The 24,279-nt window shown below is 39.9% G+C and overlaps 2 long non-coding RNA genes across 4 annotated transcripts; both read left to right on the forward strand.

Moving 5' to 3' along the window:
* The first annotated feature begins 11,942 nt into the window (after window positions 1-11,942).
* On the forward strand, window positions 11,943-19,642 carry LOC145552518 (uncharacterized). Of its 3 annotated transcripts, none has more exons than XR_014088590.1 (4): window positions 11,943-12,070; window positions 12,140-12,201; window positions 12,275-13,385; window positions 19,279-19,642. It is a non-coding gene; the product is annotated as an uncharacterized LOC145552518 (long non-coding RNA). The 3 variants fall into 3 exon arrangements; XR_014088591.1 differs by lacking the exon at window positions 19,279-19,642 and having other exon boundaries at window positions 12,275-12,332; window positions 12,399-13,681; XR_014088589.1 differs by lacking the exon at window positions 19,279-19,642 and having other exon boundaries at window positions 12,275-13,681.
* LOC145552519 (uncharacterized) lies at window positions 17,493-19,206 on the forward strand. The gene is made up of 3 exons (XR_014088592.1): window positions 17,493-18,687; window positions 18,753-18,814; window positions 18,888-19,206. It is a non-coding gene; the product is annotated as an uncharacterized LOC145552519 (long non-coding RNA).
* Window positions 19,643-24,279: the final 4,637 nt, after the last annotated feature.

The raw sequence follows: 24,279 nt of genomic DNA on the forward strand, positions 1-24,279 counted from the left end.
AAATCACATTTGTGATGTGTTGGAAGTCTGATAGTCAATTGTGATTGGCTAGTTTATCATTATGCAAATGAAACATTTGGTTCTTAAGGGAAGATCTCACCCTGTCACTCAGACTCAATGAAAAACTTTCATTAGATAACTTTCAGCACCAACATGTCTCCTGTAGCTCTGCTGCTGCTGCTGGTTGCTGGATCATGTGAGTATCAGTGAGGCAGAAAAATTCACATCACACTGATGGTTTACTGTTGCTGTGTTTTCCTCCACAGGCGTGACGTGTGAGCAGCTGACCCAGCCAGCCTCTGCCACTGTGCGACCAGGTCAACGTCTGACCATCAGCTGTCAGGTCTCTTATGATCTGGGCAGCTATGCTACACACTGGATCAGACAGGCTGCTGGGAAAGGATTAGAGTGGATTGGTTACACATGCCATGGATGCACCCCAGTTTACAAAGATTCTTTAACAAACAAGTTCAGTTTTACTTTGGATTCTTCCAGTAAAACAGTGACTCTAAATGGACAGAATCTACAGCCTGAAGACTCTGCTGTGTATTACTGTGCCAGAGCGTCACAGTGACACAACACAACAGTAGAGCTGTACAAAAACCTCTCAGAGCCTGAAGCCCTATAGCATAAAGCCACCAGAAGAGGCGCTCTAAAACCACAAATAAAAAGTCAAAGCCTGTTCTCAGAAGCATGCTAGAGATCAATTTTACTGCAACTGTGCTGTTATAAAAACAACAAAAAAGTGAATATCGCAAATTTAGTAGACATGAAGGCATACATTGTTGTAAAAACAACTGGAGAACAAAAACAGCAGTGATGGAGTAGAAGCTGAGAGAAGATGTAAACTATGAAAGGAGCAAAGTCTACCACTCTCCCCCCTTGGAGTTAGTAACACTTGCCTGCTTAATCTTTTCTCAGTGACAGTCCACGAGTTACTGCTTCCCTGTTATCCATTTAGGAGAATCTTGCAGTTGTGTCTACACACAAGCACTCAAATGGTGATTTAATGTGAATAAAAACATTGCACTAGCTTATTTGTGTTACATGACAGAATAATTTGACTTTGGTTTGGAATTTGGTTTTTACTCCTTTTTTTCAGTCACATTGTGTTTGGTTACTGGTGAACTGGTAAATGCCTAGTTCTCAGTTTATATTTTAACAGTGTCTGTATTTTTGTAAATAGTAGTGTGTGTGTGTGTGTGTGTGTGTGTGCGTGTGCATGTGTGTGTGTGCGTGTGTGTGTGTGTGTGTGTGTGTGTGTGTGTGTGTGTGTGTGTGTGTGTGTGTGTGTGATAAAGTTTTTACTTTTACTGATTGAATCTTGTAGGAGCGGTAATCTTAATTTTATTGTACTGTTTCACTTTACATTAACAGTGAAATCTTTCTTACATTGATTCATTCTCTCATTCATTCAAAAGTTTTCCTATTGTTACTACTGCTAGTTTTGAAATAAAAAAAGGTTTACTATTTCAAGAGTAACCTGAATGAAAAAAAAAGAGTATGGAAAAAAAGATTGATCTACTTCTTTAAAAACTGATTCTGTACCTGCTTTGTCTTCTACTGTGTGTTTGATACAACTATCAATATTGAAAAGGTGCTATGGTTCCCTCACATTGATTTGGTTAGAAATATATGACTTGCCTTTAATGTTTCTTTTGAGATGATTGTAAATTTCTTTATGCAAACTTAATTTCCAAGCAGTTCCCTATAAAGATGAGGTCATGCTGTCATTTGCACCAGATGAACAGAAACTCCCATCAGATGAACTTCAACACCACCATGTTCTCTGTAACTCTGCTGCTGCTGCATCCTGTGAGTCTCACTGAAACTGGAGATGTGATAGACTGATTTTACTAAAGGTTGTTTATTGTTCTTTCACTGTTTTTCTTTTACTTCTACAGGTGTGAAGTGTGAGCAGCTGACACAGCCAGCCTCTGTCTCTCTGCAGCCAGGTCAACGTCTGACCATCAGCTGTCAGGTCACTTATGATCTGAGCTACTGGACAGCTTGGATCAGACAGGCTGCTGGAAAAGGACTGGAGTGGATTGGAGTGAAAGGCACTGGCCATGCATACTACACAGATTCACTAAAGAACAAATTTAGTATCAGTTTAGACACTTCCAGTAAAACAGTGACTCTGAATGGACAGAACATGCAGCCTGGAGACTCTGCTGTGTATTACTGTGCCAGAGAGTCACAGTGACACAAACAAGCAGCAGAGCTGTACAAAAACACCTCATGTGAAATGAAACCCAAAGAGGAAGAGCTCCAAGCTCTTCTAAGTTCATAATTCAACAGTGCAGATATTTTACAAATACAAATAAAACTTGAAAAGCACTTTTATGTATTTTTTAAACTATATTTTTTTATTTAATATTTTTTTTAATACCCGTGGAATGATAAATACCAGTGCGTCATTGAGCCCTCTCGCCATGTGTTTTATTAATATCCATAAAATCTTTCCTTTAAGATCCGTTCTGCAGTCGAACATCAGAGTCCAGATACTATCACTGAAAAATTGATGTGATAGAGGATTCCATTGGGATTTAAAACAAGAAATCAAATTTTTATATTCTATAAAATTTTAATTAACAACAGCAGGTTGAACAAATATATACATTTTTGTAGATTGCATTCAGTGCAGCTGAAATAATTCTTCCTTTTGTTTCCTGAAATCTGATTGGGTAGTTGGTAATCATGCAAAGTAAACCTGCTATAAAAAGTCAGTGCTGTCAGTCACAGAGAAGCTCTTACTGGATCACCTTCAACACCAACATGTTCTCTGTAGCTCTGCTGCTGCTGCTGGCTGCTGCATCCTGTGAGTCTCACTGAGAAACTCACATTATGCTGAGACACACATATTGGTGATGCACTTTAATTAATTTATTTTGTCATCAACAGGTGTGAAGTGTCAACAGCTGACACAACCAGCCTCTTTGACTGTGCAGCCAGGTCAGACTCTGAGCATCACCTGTCAGGTCTCTTATTCTCTAACCAGCTATCACACACACTGGATCCGACAACCTGCAGGAAAAGCACCTGAATGGATGGGTGTTATTTGGGCTAGTGGACGTAATGCTTATGCCAGCAATGTCCAAGGACGTATAGAAATCACCAGAGACACCAATAAGAACACGGTGTATCTGAGACTGTCTGCTGTGAAACCAGAGGAGTCTGCTGTGTATTACTGTGCCAGAGAGACACAGTGGTTAATGTGAGCAGAGAGGCTGTACAAAAACTCCTCAAAGTGCAGAAGTGATATGAGTCTGTATATGAATAATATTGAAGTTGTTTTGGTTTGAGATTTCCTGTTTTTAGCTTCATCAGCAGGTGGTTCAGCAGAAACAGTTCATCAATTGTGTATCAGATGTGAAACTGAATAGAAAGAATTAAAATGGGCCTAAATTCATGAAACTGTTTTCATTAATAGGAAAAACTTTTCATTATTTTTCTCAATGCATTTTCTTTGTATCTTTGATTTTCATAGCAGCATACTAAAGGCACTAAATTATTAATGTTATTGTACATATTTACTCAATAAATGAAAACATTATTGAAAAATCAAATTATTTCAGTAACTTTATCACCGAGTGAAAAACATTATATAGATATTACTCAAAGTCTGATGTTTTAACATTTAATTCTCTTAATCATGATGACTTTCTGCTAAAAGCTACTGAAAACATGACACTTAAAATTAGAAACAAATAAATAACAAATATGTTGTATTCACGAAAAGCATGTTTAATGACTTCTTAGAGGTTGATATTTTTAAAAGGTGCTTTTAATCTGACATATGAGACTCATTGGGGAGTAGATTATAATTCACTGAATATAACTGTAAACGATAGCTTGGTTTCAGTTTTATACTACTCATAATGTAAGCACAATAGATTTAAAAACTAAAAATAGGTCATATTAAAAACATACAAAGCAATGTTTTATTTTATTGTATAATAATAGATATAAAAATAGCATTAACAACATCCGAAGAAAACAAGTCTAAGGAGAACAGCTCTGCTAAACCGAAACTGTCACATCATATGATCACATGATACTTGGTTTCCTCTACTATATAAATTCAACAGTGTGGAGTTGATTTCATAGGACGTCTGTTTCATCAGTCAACATGTTTTGTGCTGCTCTGTTCCTGCTCCTTGCAGCTGCAGGTGAATTTCTTCCAATTTATCTCAGTCAGTAATTTATTTGTTTTAAATATTTACTCATAATTTCTGACAAAATATGTTTTTATCAGGAGTGAAGTGTGAACAGCTGACACAGCCGCCTTCAGTGACTCTGCAGCCCGGTCAGATCCTGACCATCAGCTGTCAGGTCTCTTATTCTGTTAGAAGCTACTACACACACTGGATCAGACAACCTGCAGGGAAAGGACTGGAGTGGATTGGAGCAGCAGCTGATGGATCAACAACATACTACAAAGAGTCTCTGAGAAACAAATTTAGCCTTTCTACAGACTCTTCCAGTAACACAGTGACTCTGAATGGACAGAATATGCAGCCTGAAGACTCTGCTGTGTATCACTGTGCCAGAGACCCACAATGACACAAACGTACAACAAAGCTGAACAAAAACTCATCTGAGCCTGAAAACATGTATTTTTACTTATCACCAACAGGTGGCGCTCTTAGGCCATTGAGTGTTTCATGATTATTTCAACCAAATTTCTCAAATATGCAACAAATACATCATTCTTCACATTACATCAGTTAAAATTGTAATAAAAAATTCTAACTAACATTAATACAATTGAAATTGTTCATTACAAAAAAAAACATGTCTGTCTACCTTTATATACACAGCATTGCTCTATTAATGTTATATTGTAATCCATCAATAAGTAACAATACCTCTTAGCCTTAGTAGGTATTATCCAGTCTGACAATTAGTCAGAACTGACTGTTCTCAGATAAGATCATGTAATGAGCAGTTTTATGGTGTTTATATATACCAATGTTGCCTCATCTTTTGTCTTGATTAATATCTAGGTTAAGTCATACTTCATTCTCTGAAACAATAAGTCACAGCGTTCTATCATTGACATTGGTTGATGTGTATTTTTCTATCACAAAGAAAAACATGAAAAATCAATGGATAGAACGAGTATATTTGGTTCATGAAAAATATTCCTAATATTCTCTAAATGTTATGGAACATTTATTGTCTTTCTTCTAAAGTGTAAAGAGGAATGGAGGAAAACAGCAATAATATAAAAAAATATTGTTTCCTCATGAAGTCTAAAATAGATCAATTTCATGCTTAGAGAAATATCTCAATCTGCATTCTGCTTAAAAAATGTTTCCTGCTGTGCTTTTAGGCGTATGACAGTCATTCATGATAGGCTGGTTGGTCATTATTCAAATTACCTGTCATGCTTTTTAAAATTGATCTCATCCTGTCAGTCACAGAGAAGCTCTCACTGGATCACCTTCAACACAACATGCTCTCAGTAGCTCTGCTGCTGCTGCTGGCTGCTGGATCCTGTGAGTCTCACTGAGAAAATACTTTTATCCCTTTATAGGATTACAGATTCTACTCTTACATGTATTCAACCTTTTTATTGACAGGGGTGAAGTGTGAACAGCTGACACACTGTGATGGTCAACCTCTGACCATCAGCTGTCACGTTTCTTATTCTCTAAACTATGAAACACACTGGATCAGACAACCTGCAGGAGTGAATTGGTTACATGTGCTCTGGATGCACAGGAGCTCGCAAAGATTCTTTAAAGAACAAGTTCACTATTACAGTACAGGCGTCCAGTAAAACAGTGACTCTGAATGGACAGAATATGGAGCCTGAAGATTCTGCTGTGTATTACTGTGCCAGACGAGACACAGTGACATAAACAAGCAGAAGAGCTGTACAAAAACCTCTCAGGCCCTGAACACATACATTACAAGAGTACCAGAGGAGGCGCTGTAAATCCACTAATGTCTCCATTGCATAATGACAGTAAAATACTTTAAAAGTAAATTATGACTGGTTGTTCTGTCATTTTCTACATTCCAGATTACAAATTAAGGACTTAATCTGTCAGTTACAAAGGAACAGAGACTTTCATCAGATCATCTTTTATACATGTTCTCTGTAGCTCTGATGCAGGATGCTGTAAGTTTCATTTAGAGAATCATATTATGATTACTCTACAGTCTTACTGATATTACATTTTGAACCGATGTGATATCATCAAAGGGTGTGAAGTGTGAGCAGAGAGTTCAGTTCAGACTCTGACCCTCATATGTTTGTTATGTTATGGATGTGACCAACGATCACACACACTGGATCGGTCGACTAGCAGAAAAAGCGCTCTGGCATCTCATGTGCCAACATTGTTTAAGGTCACGTATAAATCACCAGAGTGTGGTACTATAAAACCAGAGGATTCTGCTGTGTATTGATTTGTAAGAAACACAGTGATTAATGAGCAGAGAGGCTGTGCAAGAACTTTGCACAATGTTGAAATTGCATTAACTTGCATAAAATACTGAGCATCGTGTAAAAATAAACAAGATTTCCTGCTTTTAGCTGCACCAACAGCTGGTCCAACAGAATGTTTTAGTAGAAACTTTAGTCGTAGATCAGATGTGTAATTGAAACACTTCATTTAATTTGAGGCTGAATTCAGGATATACTTTTCTTTTTATATAGAAGAAGGTTTTTATTAGGTTTTCTTACAAATTGTTTCGATAAATTATATTTTGGCTTCAGGTGGGCCAATAAATAAAGACAATCAACATTGGGCATTGCTAAATTAAACAGTTATTTCATATTAATTGAAACTAAATTCACACATAATTTGCACAATCATACTCTGTGAGATTTGACTTATTATTATTATTGGCTGGTTGGTCATTAGGCAAATTAAATTAGTCTTTAAATGACATAATCTCATCCTGTCAGTCACAGAGAAGCTCTCATTGGATCACCTTCAGCACCAACATGTTGTCTGTAGCTCTGCTGCTGCTGTTGCTGCTGCTGCTGGATCCTGTGAGTCTCTCAGAAATACCCACGTTATGCTGTTACTGGTATTACACTTTGATTAATTTAATGTTGTCATGTACAGATGTGAAGTGTGAACAGCTGACACAACCAGCCTCTTTGACTGTGCAGCCAGGTCAGACTCTGAGCATCAGCTGTCAGGTTTCTTATTCTCTAACCAGCTATCACAAAACTGGATCAGACAACCTGCAGGAAAAGCCCTTGAATGGATGGGTAAAATTTGGTATGATGGAAATAATGCTTATGCCAGCAATGTCCAAGGACATATAGAAATCACCAGATACACCAATAAGAAGATTGTGAATCTGAGACTGTCTACCATGAAACCAGAGGAGTCTGCTGTGTATTACTGTGCCAGAGAGACACTGTGACACAAACGTATTGAGTGTTCCATGATTATTTCAAACAAATTTCTCAAATATACAACAAATACATCTTTCCTCATATTACATCAGTTAAAATTGTAATAAAAGATTATAACTAACATTTTTACAATAAAACATGTCTATGTAACACAGTAATGTGCTTAAACACAACATTGAATGTAAGAGGTAGGAAAAAGGTTGCCTCATCTTTCTTCTTGATTAATATCGAGGTACATCATTCCTTGAAACAATAAGTCACATTGTTCTGTCATTAACTTTGGTTAATTTATATTTTTCTACCGCAAAAACCCATGAAAAATCAATAGATACAACAAGTATATATGGTTTATGAAAAATATTTCTATCATGTGTTATAGAACATTTATTATCTTTCTCATAAAGTGTAAAAAGAAATGGAAGAAAATATAAGAATATTATAGAGTCAAAATAGGTCAGTTTTGTTAATAAAGAAATCTTAATCTACACACTGTTTAAAAAAACATTTCCTTGATAGTCATTCATGATTGGCTGGTTGGTCATTAGGCAAATTACATGTAATACTTTTTAAAATTCATCTCATCTTGTCCGTCACAGTCAGAGAAGCTCCCACTGGATCACCTTCAACACCAACATGTTCTCTGTAGCTCTGCTGCTGCTGCTGGCTGCTGGATCCTGTGAGTCTCACTGAGAGACTTACATTATGTTGAGACACACATATTGATTGTACACTTTAATTAATTTGATGTTGTCATCAACAGGTGTGAAGTGTCAACAGCTGACACAACCAGCCTCTTTGACTGTGCAGTCAGGTCAGACTCTGAGCATCAGCTGTCAGGTCTCTTATTCTGTCACCGGCTCTGGAACACACTGGATCCGACAACCTGCAGGAAAAGCTCTGGAATGGATGGGTGTTATTTGGAACGGTGGAAATAACAACTATGCCACCAATGTCCAAGGACGTATAGAAATCACCAGAGACACCAGTAAAAACATTTTGTATCTGAGACTGTCTACCATGAAACCAGACGAGTCTGCTGTGTATTATTGTGCAAAAAGCCCACAGTGGTTCATGTGAGCAGAGAGGCAGAACAAAAACTCTTCACAGAGCAAAAGACATGTGTGTCATCAATAAACAATGTGGTTTTTGATCATTTCCTGTTTTTCCAGAATTCTGTCCACATATGTGAAACAGTGAATGTGTATCGGGTTTATATTTATGTAAAGTTTAATAATGTTTTTTTTTTATTTCATTTGCCCAATGATACAGAGGATAACAATGTCTTATTCCATATTCTTATTTTCCCCATAAGAATAAGGGGAAAATAAACCTCCTCATATAAACTTTAATCAAAGAAGTTCTTTCTTCCTATAAAATCTCAAGAAATATGACAGTTGCATCAACCTACTCAGTTGCCTAGAGTAACTGCACCCTGTTTAACATAAAGAAACATACAGCCTGCCAAGCAATATGTTGCTTCAGATCTGCTTGTGATTGGATGGTCTGACATTTTGCAAATGAATCATGGTTTTATAAATAGTCAGTGTCATTCTATCAGTCGCAGAGCAACAGCTATTTCATTGGATCAAGTTCAATACCAACATGTTCTCTGTAGCTCTGCTGGTGCTGCTGGCTTCTGGATCCTGTGAGTCTCATCAGGACAGCACCATTATCTCTTTACGCTATTACTGACGATACTCTTACATGTATTAAACTTTCTCATTAACAGGGGTGAAGTGTGAACAGCTGATACAGCCATCTTCTGTGACTGTGCAGGCAGGTCAACCTCTGACCATCAGCTGTGAGATCTCGTATGATGTGAGCACCTGGACACACTGGATCAGACAGGCTGCAGGGAAAGGACTGGAGTGGATTGGTTATATGTGCTCTGGATGCAACGGAAATTACAAAGATTCTTTAAAGAGCAAGTTCAGTATTACAGTACATCCACCCAGTTAAACAGTGACTCTGAATGGACAGAATATGCAGCCTGAAGACTCTGCTGTGTATTACTGTGCCAGACAGAAACCGCACAGCCACAGTGAGATGGACAAGCTGCAGAGCTGTACAAAAATCCCTCAGTCTCCACACACCTATGTTATAAAACGACCAGGGGAGGCGCTGTAGCAACACTAATGACTCCAAGATTATCTGTCAAATGTCTTAGATATTCCAGTTGGAAAATTTCAAAAAACTAATTTTTCTCAAATAATGGCAGACGGCAAAATGTTGTTGAAAGAAAGATAAATCATCATTAAATAAATAAATAATAATATATATTTTTTTATTTTATTAATTTCTCAATTTCATCATAACCAACTGTGGACACTATATAAACAATAACTGGTTTTCTAGTTAGATTTTCCTAAATGTCTATGCAGTTAAAGCAAAAAAAATAAAAATAAATAAAATAAAAATAAAAAAATCACCACCTCTTTCTTGCCAAAAGTTGATTTAGGCCAAAAATAAAATCACTTTTGGCAAAGAATGGCTTTGGCCATTGTTTCAGGAAGGTAATGTTTTAATAATAATAGTAAAATACTTTAAAAGCAAATTGTGACTGAATTTTTAAAATTCAACATTATAAATTAAGGACTTGATCTGTCAATTAACTTTCATCAGATCATATTTTATACATATTTTTACACATATCTGCAGCTCTGATTAGGGGTGCTGTACATTTCATTTAGACAATTATATTATGATCACACTACACTCTCATTGATATTATGTTTTGAACTGATGTGATATCATCAACAGGGGTGAAGTGTGAGCAGAGAGTCCAGATTCTGACCATCATCTCTTAGGTATGTTATGGACGGGAGCAGCGATCACACACACTGGATCGTGCGACTGGTAGAAAAACACACTCAGGGATTTTGGAAGCAACTCACGTGCCGACCTTATCTAAGGTCACATAGAAATCACCAGAGTGTGGTACTATAAAACCAAAGGATTCTGCTGTGTATTACTTTGTAAGAAGCACAGTGATTAACGAGCAGAGAGGCTGTGCAAGAACTTTGTACAATGTTGAAATTCCATTAACTTGCATAGAATACTGAGCATCGTGTAAAAATAAACACGTTGGGGTTTGTGATTTCCTGTTTTTTAGCTCCGTCAACAGCTGGTCCAACAGAATGTTTTATTATAAACTTTAGTCGTAGATCAGATGTGTAATTGAACACTTCATTTAATTTGAGGCTGAATTCATGATATACTTTTCATTTTATATAGAAGAAGGCTTTTATTAGGTTTTCTTACAAATTGTTTTGGTAAATTATATTTTGGCTTCAGGTGGGAGAATAGGTAAAGACAATCAACATTGGCCATTGATTTAAATTTAATTCAAACTAATTTCACACATATTTGGCACCAGCATAATCAGTGATATTTGACTTATTGTTAGGGAGATCAGTGTCTATTTTCTAATTAAAAAATGCTAATAATTTCTAACTTGACATGAAATGAAGTCGATAAGGGTACCTCTAAAATCAATAAAAATACAAATCAAGCTAGAAATGATCCTCACGTTTTGTACATCAAGCTTTTAATTTTTCTATCCAATATTGACTCATATTTTTCCTTGTCTTATCTAATGCCAATAACATAATTGTGATAGATTGCATCAAAAAAGTCAAAGCATTCTGCCTTAGAAAATACATTTGATGAGTGTGTTAACATTTCTTTGTGAATATATACATTTTTTCTATAACAAAGAAAAACATGAATGATAAATTAATAAGTTATTCCTACTGTCTTCGGTTAAAGGAGGAACAGGAGCAAGACAGGAATATTGTATAAAAAAAAGAAAAAATAAATAAAAAACAACTCATGCATATAAATATAACAACCAAAACGGGCCACTTTTATACATCCATTAAGAAAAATCAACTAAGGGGTATTTTGGTTGAAAAAAACCTACTAGTTTCCTATTGTGCTGTAAGCATATAATAGGCACTGATGATTGGCTGGTTGGTCATTAGGCAAATTAAATGACATCCTTTAAATGACATAATCTCATCCTGTCAGTCACAGAGAAACTCTCATTGGATCACCTTCACCACCAACATGTTCTCTGTAGCTCTGATGCTGCTGCTGGGAGCTGGATCCTGTGAGTCTCTCAGAAATACCCACGTTATGCTGTTACTGGTTTTAGACTTTGATTAATTTAATGGTGTCATCTACAGATGTGAAGTGTGAACAGCTGACACAACCAGCCTCTTTGACTGTGCAGCCAGGTCAGACTCTGACCATCAGCTGTCAGGTCTCTTATTCTGTGGGCAGCTATGAGACACACTGGATCAGACAACCTGCAGGAAAAGGTCTGGAGTGGATTGGTTACATGTGCACTGGATGCACAGGAGCTCGCAAAGATTCTTTAAAGAACAAGTTCACTATTACAGTACAAGCGTCCAGTAAAACAGCGACTCTGAATGGACAGAATATGGAGCCTGAAGATTCTGCTGTGTATTACTGTGCCAGACGAGACACAGTGACATAAACAAGCAGAAGAGCTGTACAAAAACCTCTCAGGACCTGAACACATGTGTAGCAGCATAAATGGTACGCTGCCACTTTAAGAGTAATTTCAGCTGCTGCATATAAGCAAGCGTTCACCTGACATGAGGTTGCTTGCGTCGTGACGTCAAATTGAAGTTGCTCCCTTTGTTTGCGCCGTTCTGGGTAAGCGTGGGTGTTATCATTTGTCAGCTTTAGGAATGGCTATTAATGTCAACTGGTTTGTCTGCTTAGCCTCCTTCGCTGCACCTTTAATATCGGGGTCGATCTGTCCATTCATTTCTGCTGATAGGAAGGTAAGAGCTTAGCGTGGCTAAGTAACACCTGTTTCATGTAAACAAAACCTTCACATACTGTTTTTTATTACAGTTGCACTGCATCTAGGTGGTACTGAGGATCTGATTATTGGGCATTTATCAGGTCACAGGTAAACGGCTGCTGCAAGTTATAAATTTTGTTGTAGCAGTTGAATTAATTTGCTATATTTTTTTAGCCACCTGATGACTCTTCGGCATTGCACCTGGATTGATGCTCGCTGCTGTTTTGCCTAACTCCAAATTGTTTTGCCTAACTCCAAATTGTTTTGCCTAACTCCAAATTGTTTTGCCTAACTCCAAATTGTTTTAAAAAGACCAACTTGAACTTGCCCTGCTTCTGGGAGCAGTGATGGCGCTATCGAAGGAATGAACTGCAACATTGTAGCGCCATTGTACCACTGTTTTACTTGTATTGTTTCATTTTTTTGTCTTTCTTTTAAGGACTGAGGCTTCGGTGGTGGCGGTGGTGACCCCTGGTGGCGGTGTCTCGTCTTGCGTGTTTTGTTGGAGCACCTTTTCTTTCTTTGCCGTGTTTTTGTAGTGTCTAGGTGATTCCCTTTTTCTGCACTGGATGTTGCCCCTTTCCCTCACTACTTCCCCACTGGTAAGCCTCAGTTTCCTTTGCAATTTAGACGTTTTATGATAAATCTTGTTAACTGCAATCACTGTTTTAACCATTCAATTTCAGATCATTATTTTAAAAAGAGATTATAAAGACGAATAAACGTTGTAGAACTTCCTGAATCTTGTCTCATTTTCCAGCAGAACGTACTTGCGTCCTTTCATTACATTTTCCTGGAATTATTCCAGGTGGCGTTGTTGGTCATTATAACCTGTAAGAGTTTATATCTTGGGTTCATAATTAAAAATAAAGAAAATCCACCCCCCAGGTTGCCACAAATTGGCGTTGTTGGCAGGATTATTGCTGTGTAAAAGGAGACTTGATTCCTTAGTTTTTTTTTGTTTTTCTGTATGTGTAGTGGTCTTGTGTTTTGTTTGCTTTGGAGGAGAATTGTGTTGTGTGTACAGGCAAAACAGCAGTGAGCCCATCTAGTAAAGGATCCAGATTATGGAGGAGGAGATCCAAGAAATGCGGGACTTGATTGTCCGATTGAAAGCAGACAACGAACGACTGCGTCAGGAACAGTCACTCTCTGCCCCAGGTACTTCTACTGCCACTTCTACTTCAAGCACATCTCAGAGTGCTTTGCCCGCCTCAGGTCCCCTTGTGTCAGAGAGGTTGGTGTTTGTGCCTCGTGACAGGAAATGTCCGATGTTCAGGGGAAGATCCGGTATAGGGTTAAATGAATGGTTGGAGGAGGCTGAGGTCTGTATGAGGGCACGTCACTTATCACCAGTTGATCAGGCTTTTTATTTGTATGATCACTTGGAGGGTGAGGCGCGAGAGGAGCTCAGATACCGCTCTAGTGCTGAACGGACTGATCCAGCTTGCATTATTAGAGTGTTAAAAGAGGTATATGGTTGTACTGATTCCTATGTCTCGTTGCAAGAGGCTTTCTTTTCTAGAAAGCAGCAGGAAGATGAAACTCTTCAAGAATTTTCACTTGCACTAATGGGATTAATGGAGAAGGTTAACGCCTCCGCACCCACTAACATGGTTAATGCTGATGTATTGTTGAGGGATCAGTTTGTGGAGCATGTTCTAGATGGTCCACTGCGGCGTGCATTGAAACAGTTTGTACGGGAGAAGCCTGCAGCTACTCTGCTTGATGTCAGGGCTGAAGCTATTAGGTGGGAACGGGAGGGCTCATCTGGCGGTAGTAGGGCCCGGAGTCTTTCAGTCCCATCACTTGGATTTCAGTATGCTGTCCAGAGCACTGCTCAGATTAGTCCAAGGGATCAGGGGTCAGAATTGAGGGCACTGCATGATATGTTGGCACGACAACAAGAGCAATTAAATAAACTTACTCAGAGCGTTGCCTCTCTTGGTCAAACCCACCAACAAAGTCGTCCCCCTCGTAATGCCCCTATAGTCTGTAGACGGTGCCAACAGCCAGGTCATTATGCCAGGGAATGTGACGGTGTACGTGTCCCTTCACGTTTTCACTCTCATGGCTCTCGACAGCCCTCTAGTTCCTTGCCTCATGGCTCTGCGGTCTCGGAAAACTAGTTCCCACTGAATTGTTGAGCCGCAGTTCGGGTGGGGTCACTATTGGCTCAGTCACAGCACCATGTAAGGGTAGGGAAACACCAGAGCTTGTTGCATCGTGTCCTCATTTAGATGTGTGTTTGGGAGGTGTTAGGGTGCCCTGTCTAATTGACACTGGTTCCATGGTGTCAACCCTTACAGAAAGTTTCTTTAAGGATCATTTTAAGTCTGGGGGCCCTGATGGTTTACGCCCTTGTCACTGGTTGCAGCTTAAGGCAGCAAATGGGCTAAATATCCCCTACCTTGGCTACATAGAGCTTAGTGTTGAACTTTGCGGCAAAGATATCCCAAACTGCGGTGTTTTAATTGTAAAAGATCCCCCTGGCAAAGTACCTCCTACACCAGGTGTTTTGGGCATGAATGTAATCCAAAAATGCTATCATGAGCTTTTTGTGCAGCACGGTGCAGGGTTGTTCACTCGGGACAACGTCCCACAAGCCCCACATGAAATCTGGCCTGCATTGCAAAAGTGCCATCAGGCAAGTTTGCAGGACTCATCAGACTGTGTGGGGAAGGTAAAAGTGCGGGGTCGTGCAGTATGTAGAGTTCCAGGTGGGGTTATGAAGCTAGTGGCTGCTACATGCACTGATCAGCTGTCACAGGCTGCACTATTTGAGCCTCCTGAGTCAGGTTTGCCTGGGGGTTTGCTTGCCTCTCCTGCTCTTGTCCGTGTGGGGCGAGGCACAGCCTACATACCGGTTGTTAATGTGGGCTCTACAGACATAGTGCTTTACCCACGTACTGTAATTGGTACTCTGCAGCATGTTAACGTTATCAGTCTGCCTGCTGGTGTTACAGAAGAGCCCTCATATACAGCTAAGGTGTCCTCTCAGGTTGTAGTCTCTGTGCAGGACCAAATTGAGGCCATTGACCTTTCCCAACTGCCCAGTACACATCAGGGTCAGGTGAGGACCCTTCTTAGGGATTATTCATCTGTCTTTGCAGAAAATGATGGTGACTTGGGGTGTACAAATATAATTAGTCATGACATACCCCTTATTGATGAGACTCCCGTAAAGCAGCGTTACAGGCGTATACCACCATCAGACTATGAAGCGGTAAAAAATCACATCAATCAGCTGCTTAGTGCTAATGTGATCAGAGAGAGCTGCAGCCCATATGCATCACCCATTGTGTTGGTCAAAAAGAAGGATGGGAGCCTGAGAATGTGTGTGGACTATCGGCAGCTTAACAGTAAAACCCGTAAAGACGCCTTTCCATTACCACGCATCGAGGAGTCTTTAGATGCACTTACCGGCGCTCGCTGGTTCTCTACATTGGACCTGGCAAGTGGTTACAACCAGGTACCTGTTACAGAGGCCGATCGTCATAAAACGGCATTCTGCACGCCATTTGGTCTATTTGAGTGGAATAGAATGCCCTTTGGCCTTTGTAATGCGCCCAGTACGTTTCAGAGACTTATGCAGCGCATTTTCTCTGACAAACAGAATCAGTCATTACTTCTGTATCTTGATGACATAGTTGTGTTTTCTTCTACTGTGGAACAGCATTTGGAGCGTTTGGGGATGGTGCTTGGACGCCTGAAGAAAGAGGGTCTCAAGGCAAAGCTGACAAAGTGCTCCTTTCTTCAGCCAGAAGTTAAATACCTGGGCCATGTCATTTCTAATAAAGGCGTTGCAACTGATCCATCTAAAATTGAGGCAGTGGTTAACTGGCAGCGCCCCACCACATCCACCGAGCTAAGGTCCTTCCTTGGGTTCGCCAGTTACTATCGACGGTTCGTTGCAGGCTTTGCTAAGTTGGCTGCGCCCCTTCACCAACTAGTGGGACAGCTAAGCGGTCCAAGAGCAAAGAAGCGGCCAAGACAGGACATCACTGAGGGCTGGACTGCAGAACACCAACAGAGCTTTGAGGAACTGAAGAGAAGGCTGACTACCTCACCTGTGTTGGCCTACGCTGACTTTTCTCTGCCTTTTATTCTAGAAGTGGATGCGAGCCATGGTGGTCTGGGGGCTGTCCTCTCCCAACAACAGGATGGGGGGTGCGTCCTATCGCCTATGCCAGCCGAGGATTAAGGCCGACTGAACGCAATATGGATAACTACAGCTCCATGAAACTTGAATTTCTAGCCCTTAAATGGGCAATGACTGAGAAATTCAGAGAATACTTGTTGGGCCATAAATGCCTTGTATTCACTGACAACGATCCCTCAGTTATCTCAGTACTGCCAAGCTGGGTGCCAGTGAGCACAGATGGGCTGCACAACTTGCCTCCTTTGACTTTAAGATCCAGTACCGGTCCGGGCGTGCGAACAGGAATGCAGATGCCCTTTCCAGAAAACATCCATCTACTGGAGAACAGGTTGGTGCTCTCGCTCCAGGGAGCAGTTTGCCTGAATCTCTGCAACTGATGATGGAGAGACAGGATGCTACTCAAGCTGCCATCACCGTCCTTCCTGAACGCACCACAAAGGATATGCAAGTATTACAACATGCTGACCCAGTCTTGCAGGAACTTTGGAGCTTCTGGGCTCGCGAGAAACAACCTGACCGCACAGAGCGAAGGGACTTGCCGTTGCCTCTGTTGGCATTCCTGAGGCAGTGGGATCGTTTGGTGGAGAAGGATGGTGTCCTCCACCGCAAGACCTTTCGCCCTGATGGTGCTGAGGAGATGCTACAGTTGTTGCTGCCCACGGCCTTGAAGGAGGAGGTCCTGACTCGGGCGCACCAAGATCATGGACATCAAGGTGTGGACAGGACTCTCTCACTTCTGAGGACAAGATGTTACTGGCCAAAAATGTCCTCTGATGTTGTTGATTGGTGCAGGTCATGCGAGCGGTGCCAAGTGGCAAAAGATACCCTGCCTACTGCACGGACATATATGAGCCATTTGCTAGCATCACGGCCCAATGAGATCCTTGCCATGGATTTCACAGTCCTAGAGCCTTCTCAAGATGGCCGAGAGAATGTGCTCATCTTAACTGATGTTTTTAGCAAGTACACCCTAGCCATACCAACCAGAGACCAACGTGCCTCTACCGTGGCCCATGTCCTGGTGACGGAGTGGTTTTCAAAATTTGGTGTGCCAGCCCGTGTTCATTCGGATCAGGGGCGTAATTTGAAAGTTCCCTCATCCAGCAGCTCTGTCAATGTTATGGCATCAAGAAGTCCAGGACCACACCGTACCACCCTGCTGGAAATGGACAATGTGAAAGGTTTAATCGTACGCTTCATAACCTGTTGCGTACCCTTCCTACCACCAGCAAAAGGGCATGGACTGCTTATTTGCCACAAGTTGTCTTTTGTTATAACACCACACCACATCAGAGCACTGGAGAAAGTCCCTTCTTTCTGATGTTTGGCCAACAACCTAGGCTTCCTTTAGATTTTCTGCTCGGCCATGTATCAGAACCAAGTGCTGGCAGTGTTGAAAAGTGGGTTGCAGAGCATCAGACGCGCCTGAAACTGGCTTTTGAGGAAGCCAGGGAGAAGCTGAAGACTGCTGCGGATAGGAGAAAGAGAAATAATGACCAGCATGTTCAAGACTCACCTCTGCATGAAGGCCAACTTGTTCTACTTCGAAACACCAGTCACCAGGGAAGACACAAAATTCAGGATCTGTGGCGTTCCAAAGTGTACAAGGTCCTGAAAGTGTTGGGTGACACTGGAGCAGTTTACACTGTTGCTCCTAAAGATGAATTGAACAAAATTAAAAGGGTCCATCGGTCTCTACTGAAACCAGTGGTTTGCAGTGACGTCCCAGCATCACCTCATGGGGAGCCACTAATGACTGATTCATCCTCTGAGGATGAAACTGATCCTGATTTGTTTTTGGAGGTAAATGTCCACCAGCCATCACTTTCTTTGCCCACCGACCCACAAATGGTCAGAAATGACACTGTTCCTCTGTCCTCCGGGGTATCCCATCATGAAGCTCCCTCAACATCTGCATCTCAAACTCCTAGTGTTGCCAGCTCAAGTAACGATCAGGGCCTTCCGACGGTGGCGAGGAGAACTACACGCTCAACAGCAGGTCAACATTCCAATCTCCACCATCTCCCAAGACCAATGGCATTAGCGCATGGGGCTGCAAACTCTCCTGATTCTCATTGCAATGCTGTTTCTGTAGTATTTAGACCTTGGTGCTAGTACTTTTAGAGGTCGTCGTCGGGGCGTCGACGCAAGTTGGGGGGGTAGACTGTAGCAGCATAAATGGTACGCTGCCACTTTAAGAGTAATTTCAGCTGCTGCATATAAGCAAGCGTTCACCTGACATGAGGTTGCTTGCGTCGTGACGTCAAATTGAAGTTGCTCCCTTTGTTTGCGCCGTTCTGGGTAAGGGTGTTATCATTTGTCAGCTTTAGGAATGGCTATTAATGTCAACTGGTTTGTCTGCTTAGCCTCCTTCGCTGCACCTTTAATATCGGGGTCGATCTGTCCATTCATTTCTGCTGATAGGAAGGTAAGAGCTTAGCGTGGCTAAGTAACACCTGTTTCATGTAAACAAAACCTTCACATACTGTTTTTTATTACAGTTGCACTGCATCTAGGTGGTACTGAGGATCTGATTATTGGGCATTTATCAGGTCACAGGTAAACGGCTGCTGCAAGTTATAAATTTTGTTGTAGCAGTTGAATTAATTTGCTATATTTTTTTAGCCACCTGATGACTCTTCGGCATTGCACCTGGATTGATGCTCGCTGCTGTTTTGCCTAACTCCAAATTGTTTTGCCTAACTCCAAATTGTTTTGCCTAACTCCAAATTGTTTTGCCTAACTCCAAATTGTTTTGCCTAAAAGACCAACTTGAACTTGCCCTGCTTCTGGGAGCAGTGATGGCGCTATCGAAGGAATGAACTGCAACATTGTAGCGCCATTGTACCACTGTTTACTTGTATTGTTTCATTTTTTTGTCTTTCTTTTAAGGACTGAGGCTTCGGTGGTGGCGGTGGTGACCCCTGGTGGCGGTGTCTCGTCTTGCGTGTTTTGTTGGAGCACCTTTCTTTCTTTGCCGTGTTTTTGTAGTGTCTAGGTGATTCCCTTTTTCTGCACTGGATGTTGCCCCTTTCCCTCACTACTTCCCACTGGTAAGCCTCAGTTTCCTTTGCAATTTAGACGTTTTATGATAAATCTTGTTAACTGCAATCACTGTTTTAACCATTCAATTTCAGATCATTATTTTAAAAAGAGATTATAAAGACGAATAAACGTTGTAGAACTTCCTGAATCTTGTCTCATTTTCCAGCAGAACGTACTTGCGTCCTTTCATTACATTTTCCTGGAATTATTCCAGGTGGCGTTGTTGGTCATTATAACCTGTAAGAGTTTATATCTTGGGTTTAATTAAAAATAAAGAAAATCCACCCCCAGGTTGCCACACATACATTACAAGAGTACCAGAGGAGGCGCTGTAAAACCACTAATGTCTCCATTGCACATTCTGTCAAAGTACATGATAAATATTATGGAAAAGTTTTAATTTCATTTGTTTTATTTTGATTTCCAAACCATCATGAAACCAAAGACTGATGTTTGTGATTTACTGTTTCAAAACGTTCTGTGAAGTAGCAGCTCAGCAGAAAAAAAAACAAAAAACTTTTGTGTCGAATTGTATGATTTGTAATAGTCCAGTTTATGGGGATCCTCACTCTTTGCTTGTGAAATAAAACTAAAATCTCCAACACTAAACACAAAATTAGCATAGCTCAGAGAGCTGCATCCTGTTCAAACATCATATAAAGTAGATCAGCAAGATTATGAAGTAATGCAAGAGCCATTTGTGACTGGTTGACCTGTCATTATGCAAATAAAGCATTTTAGTTTAAGTACTTCCTCTCATCCTGTCAGTCACAGAGGAACAGAAGATTTCATTGGATCATCTTTCATACCAACATGTTCTCTTTAGCTTTATTGCTGCTGCTGGTTGCTGGATCCTGTAAGACTCGCATTACAATTACACCACACTTATTTTATTAATATTCAATTGATTGATATTACAGTTTATTTAATTTTTTGTCGTTAACAGGTGTGAGGTGTCAACAGCTGACACAACCAACCACTTTGACTGTGCAGTCAGGTCAGACTTTGACCATCAGCTGCCAGGTTTCTTATGATCTGAGCAGCTATCACACAAGCTGGATCCGACAACCTGCAGGAAAAGCACTTGAATGGATGGGTATTATTTGGACTGATGGAAGTAATGATTATGCCAGCAATGTCCAAGGACGTATAGCAATCACCAGAGACACCAATAAGAAGACTGTGAATCTGAGACTGTCTGCCATCAAACCAGAGGAGTCTGCTGTGTATTACTGTGCCAGAGAGACACAGTGACACAAATGAGCAGAAAAGCTGTACAAAAACCTCTCAGAGCCTGAACACATACATTAAAAACCACCAGAGGAGGCGCTGTAAAAGCGCTAATGAATTCTTGTAAATTCTCTGTCAAAAGTCCTTGGTAATCATTACGCTTTTTTTTTTATTTCACTCTATAAAAGCAGATATTTTTAGGCTTATGCAAATTGCTGAAAATGTACAACCAAATAAATGAACAACTAAATAAATAATTGTCAGTTGTATCAAAAGCATGGCATATCATTTCATTTAACACAAATCAATTTAAAGCAATAAAAAGGAAGACACATGTTACTATTTTTAGAATATTCAAATACACATTTAACCCTTTAATTCTAATTCAGGTGTAAATGCAATATCCAAGTCCCCACAGTTTGCATTAATGTGCTTTATTATTTTAATGTTTACTCTGCTAAACTGTTTTGATGGTTGAGAATAGTTTGTACCATCTCTTAAAAAAACAAGATATTTACTTTTCATATTGTTGTTCTCTAATTCGTCATAAACTTTTCATCGCACTATAAAAAATGTCTGCTGTTTGTGATTTACTTTTTCAGACAGAACCTTCTATGCAGAGGCAACTAAACAGAACATTTCTAAAAAACAGTTTTATATTGAATTGATTTGTATTGCAGTTCTGTTTAGGTTTTCTTGAAACAGTCGATTTCATGGGGACCCTCACACTATGCTTGTAAAATACCAACTGAGATTGCCACAATTTAACACAAGATGTCACTACTCAGAGCTTCAGCCTGTTCAAAACATCATATGAAGTAGATCAGCGAGATTATGAAATACAGTAAGAGCCATTTGTGACTAGTTGGCTTGTCATCATGCAAATTCAACATTCTAGTTTAAGTACTTCCTCTCATCCTGTCAGTCACAGAGGACCAGAAGATTTCATTGAATCATCTTTTATACCAACATGTTCTCTGTAGCTTTACTTCTTCTGCTGTTTGCTGGGTCATGTAAGTTTTATTGAGACACTCACAATACAATCACACCACACTCCTGTCAATATTACAGTTTATTTAATTTGATGTTGTCACAAACAGGTGTGAAGTGTGAACAGCTGACACAACCAGCCTCTTTGACTGTGCAGTCAGGTCAGACATCAGCTGCCAGGTTTTTTATGATCTGAGCAGCTATCAAACACACTGGATCCGACAATCTGCAGGAAAAGCTCTTGAATGGATGGGTGCTAATTGGTCTAATGGATATAATGATTATGCCAGCAATGTCCAAGGACGTATAGAAATCACCAGAGACACCAATAAGAACACGGTGTATCTAAGTCTGACTACTATGAAACCAGAGGAGTCTGCTGTGTATTACTGTGCCAGAGAGACACTGGTTAATATGAGCAGAGAGGCTGTATAAAAACCCATCACTGAACAGAAGATAGAATTTAAATTAGCAAGCAATAACTCATGTTGTGGTTAGTGATTTCCTGTTCTCTCAACAGTTTTTCACTTTATTTGAGAATTTGTAGCAGTTTTATGGTTATGTTTATGTATTTTATTTTTATTTATTGCTTTGAACAATACAACTAAAATAGAAGACAATAAATTTTCAATGACAAAAAATATGCATATAGGAATGCACATATGGCTATACCAGGGGTCAGCAACCTGCGGCTGTAGAGCCACAAGTGACTCTTTAACCTCCTTGTCCATTACATAACTCAGGCTTTGAAAAAAAAAAACCATGAGAATGAAAAATGGTTCTTTCTTAATTAATTTTTTATTATTATTATTTTTACTTATTTTGTTGCAAATTTATCTCGGAGTTTGGAGAATATCCGCTATACAAAGCAAAGTTTCTGTTTTTTATAGCCATCGTCAGAGTACCGCCTCAGATCTACCTTTGGTCTGTCAGAACATGACCAGTAACTCTGACATTTCATTCATGTCTTCTCATTCTTCCTGCTATTACTTCCTTCTAACTTGTCACCATGATTACATCTCAAGTCATCATCTATGTTCTGCACAGAAATATTACCTATATTAACAAACCTCTGTAACTCTTATCTTGTTCAAATGTATCATAATTTCAGTTTACTGGTGAAACTGTTTGATTTCCTTGATGTTTTGTGAAAAAAAGTGTTTCTACAGAAGCAAATATATTATTCAATTTGACTTCGAAGTTTAATATATGCACCAATGAATGTATTTTTCATTGAAGACCAGAATGCAAAGCTTCTATACGATAAAATGTTTTGTACTAAAGCACAAATCCCTTTGACATGAGCAATAAAAAGTACTGATTGCTTAGGCTTTGAACCTTAAGCATGTTTGAAATGAGTGATTTGACCAAAAAATGTGCTAATGTTTCAATAAAGAAAATACAGTTACTGTCCAAATGATAAGATTTGACTCATTTAAAAATCCAGTCACTATAAATGCTGACGGCAACACAAATTTAGTTTTTGATACAATGTCTTTTAAATGATAAATCAGTGTTACCTTTTATTCAGAGCTTGGTATTATTTCATCCTTCACACTGTTACAACCCACCCTAGAATTCCTAAAGTAAATTGTGGCACTGGGCTTTAACATAAAACAAAAAGTAATCCGAACAGTTGATGAGTAACAAAAATATAATTTATTATACAAGTCTGCTAAAACAAGTACAGGAGAGAAAAAAAAACACAGGGGAGCTTTAAGCTTCAGGGTCTCCAAGGCCAAAATAATAAACAAAACACCCCCTTACAACTATAAAATAAAACAACCACTTTCTAAAGAGAACTAAAAGAAAATACAAAACCTAAACTCCCTTACTAACCAAAAACAGGAGAAAACAGGTTACAACAAAAATGGCAGAGAACCCCTACCAGCTTCCACCTTCTTGGATAAGTTACAGAGTTGCTCACAGCAAACTTAAGTCGGTCCACACACCAAGCTTCAGCAGAGTCACAGCTCATGGCCCAGGTCAAACAAAGAGAGAGAGAGAGATCTGCATCTCCAGCTTGTGCTTATATAGCGGCTGACGACCCCAACAATTCACCTGCAGCAATCAGGCAGAGCTGAAACAAAAACACAGAGCTCTCTCAAAAAAAGAGAGCCCCTAGAGGTCAGTGACCGTAACACCCTCCCCATAAATCTTCATGAAATGAAGACATCTCTTTAAGTTACATCTGTAATGCATTGAGATAAGCAGCCTTACATCCTGGAAAGTACATCAGCAATTATGTTTTCAGACCCTTTCTTATGCCTGATGTCCAGGTTATTCTTGGGCCAACAAAGCCCATCGCATTAACCGCTGGTTGTGGTTATACTGCGATTCAGGAAGACTAGGGGTTGTGGTCCGTATAGACTATAACAGGATGGTTGAACACACATAAACTTCAAATGCTGCAAGCTAGTAGCATGGCCAATGTTTCTTTCTCGATTGTGGAATAGTTCAATTGATGAGATTTGAACTTAGCTGAGTAGTAGGAAACTGGATGACTGATTTCATCTGGTCCTCTTGGAGCAACACCGCTCCGCCCCAGTGGCGTGGATCACTTCCAATTTGAAGGGCTTGTTGAATCTGGAGCTGCCAATACAGGAGCACTGCATAAAAGGACTTTGC

The sequence above is a fragment of the Poecilia reticulata genome, chromosome 8 (genome assembly GCF_904066995.2).
Source record: "Poecilia reticulata chromosome 8, P_reticulata-male-v2, whole genome shotgun sequence".
NCBI lineage: Eukaryota > Metazoa > Chordata > Actinopteri > Cyprinodontiformes > Poeciliidae > Poecilia > Poecilia reticulata.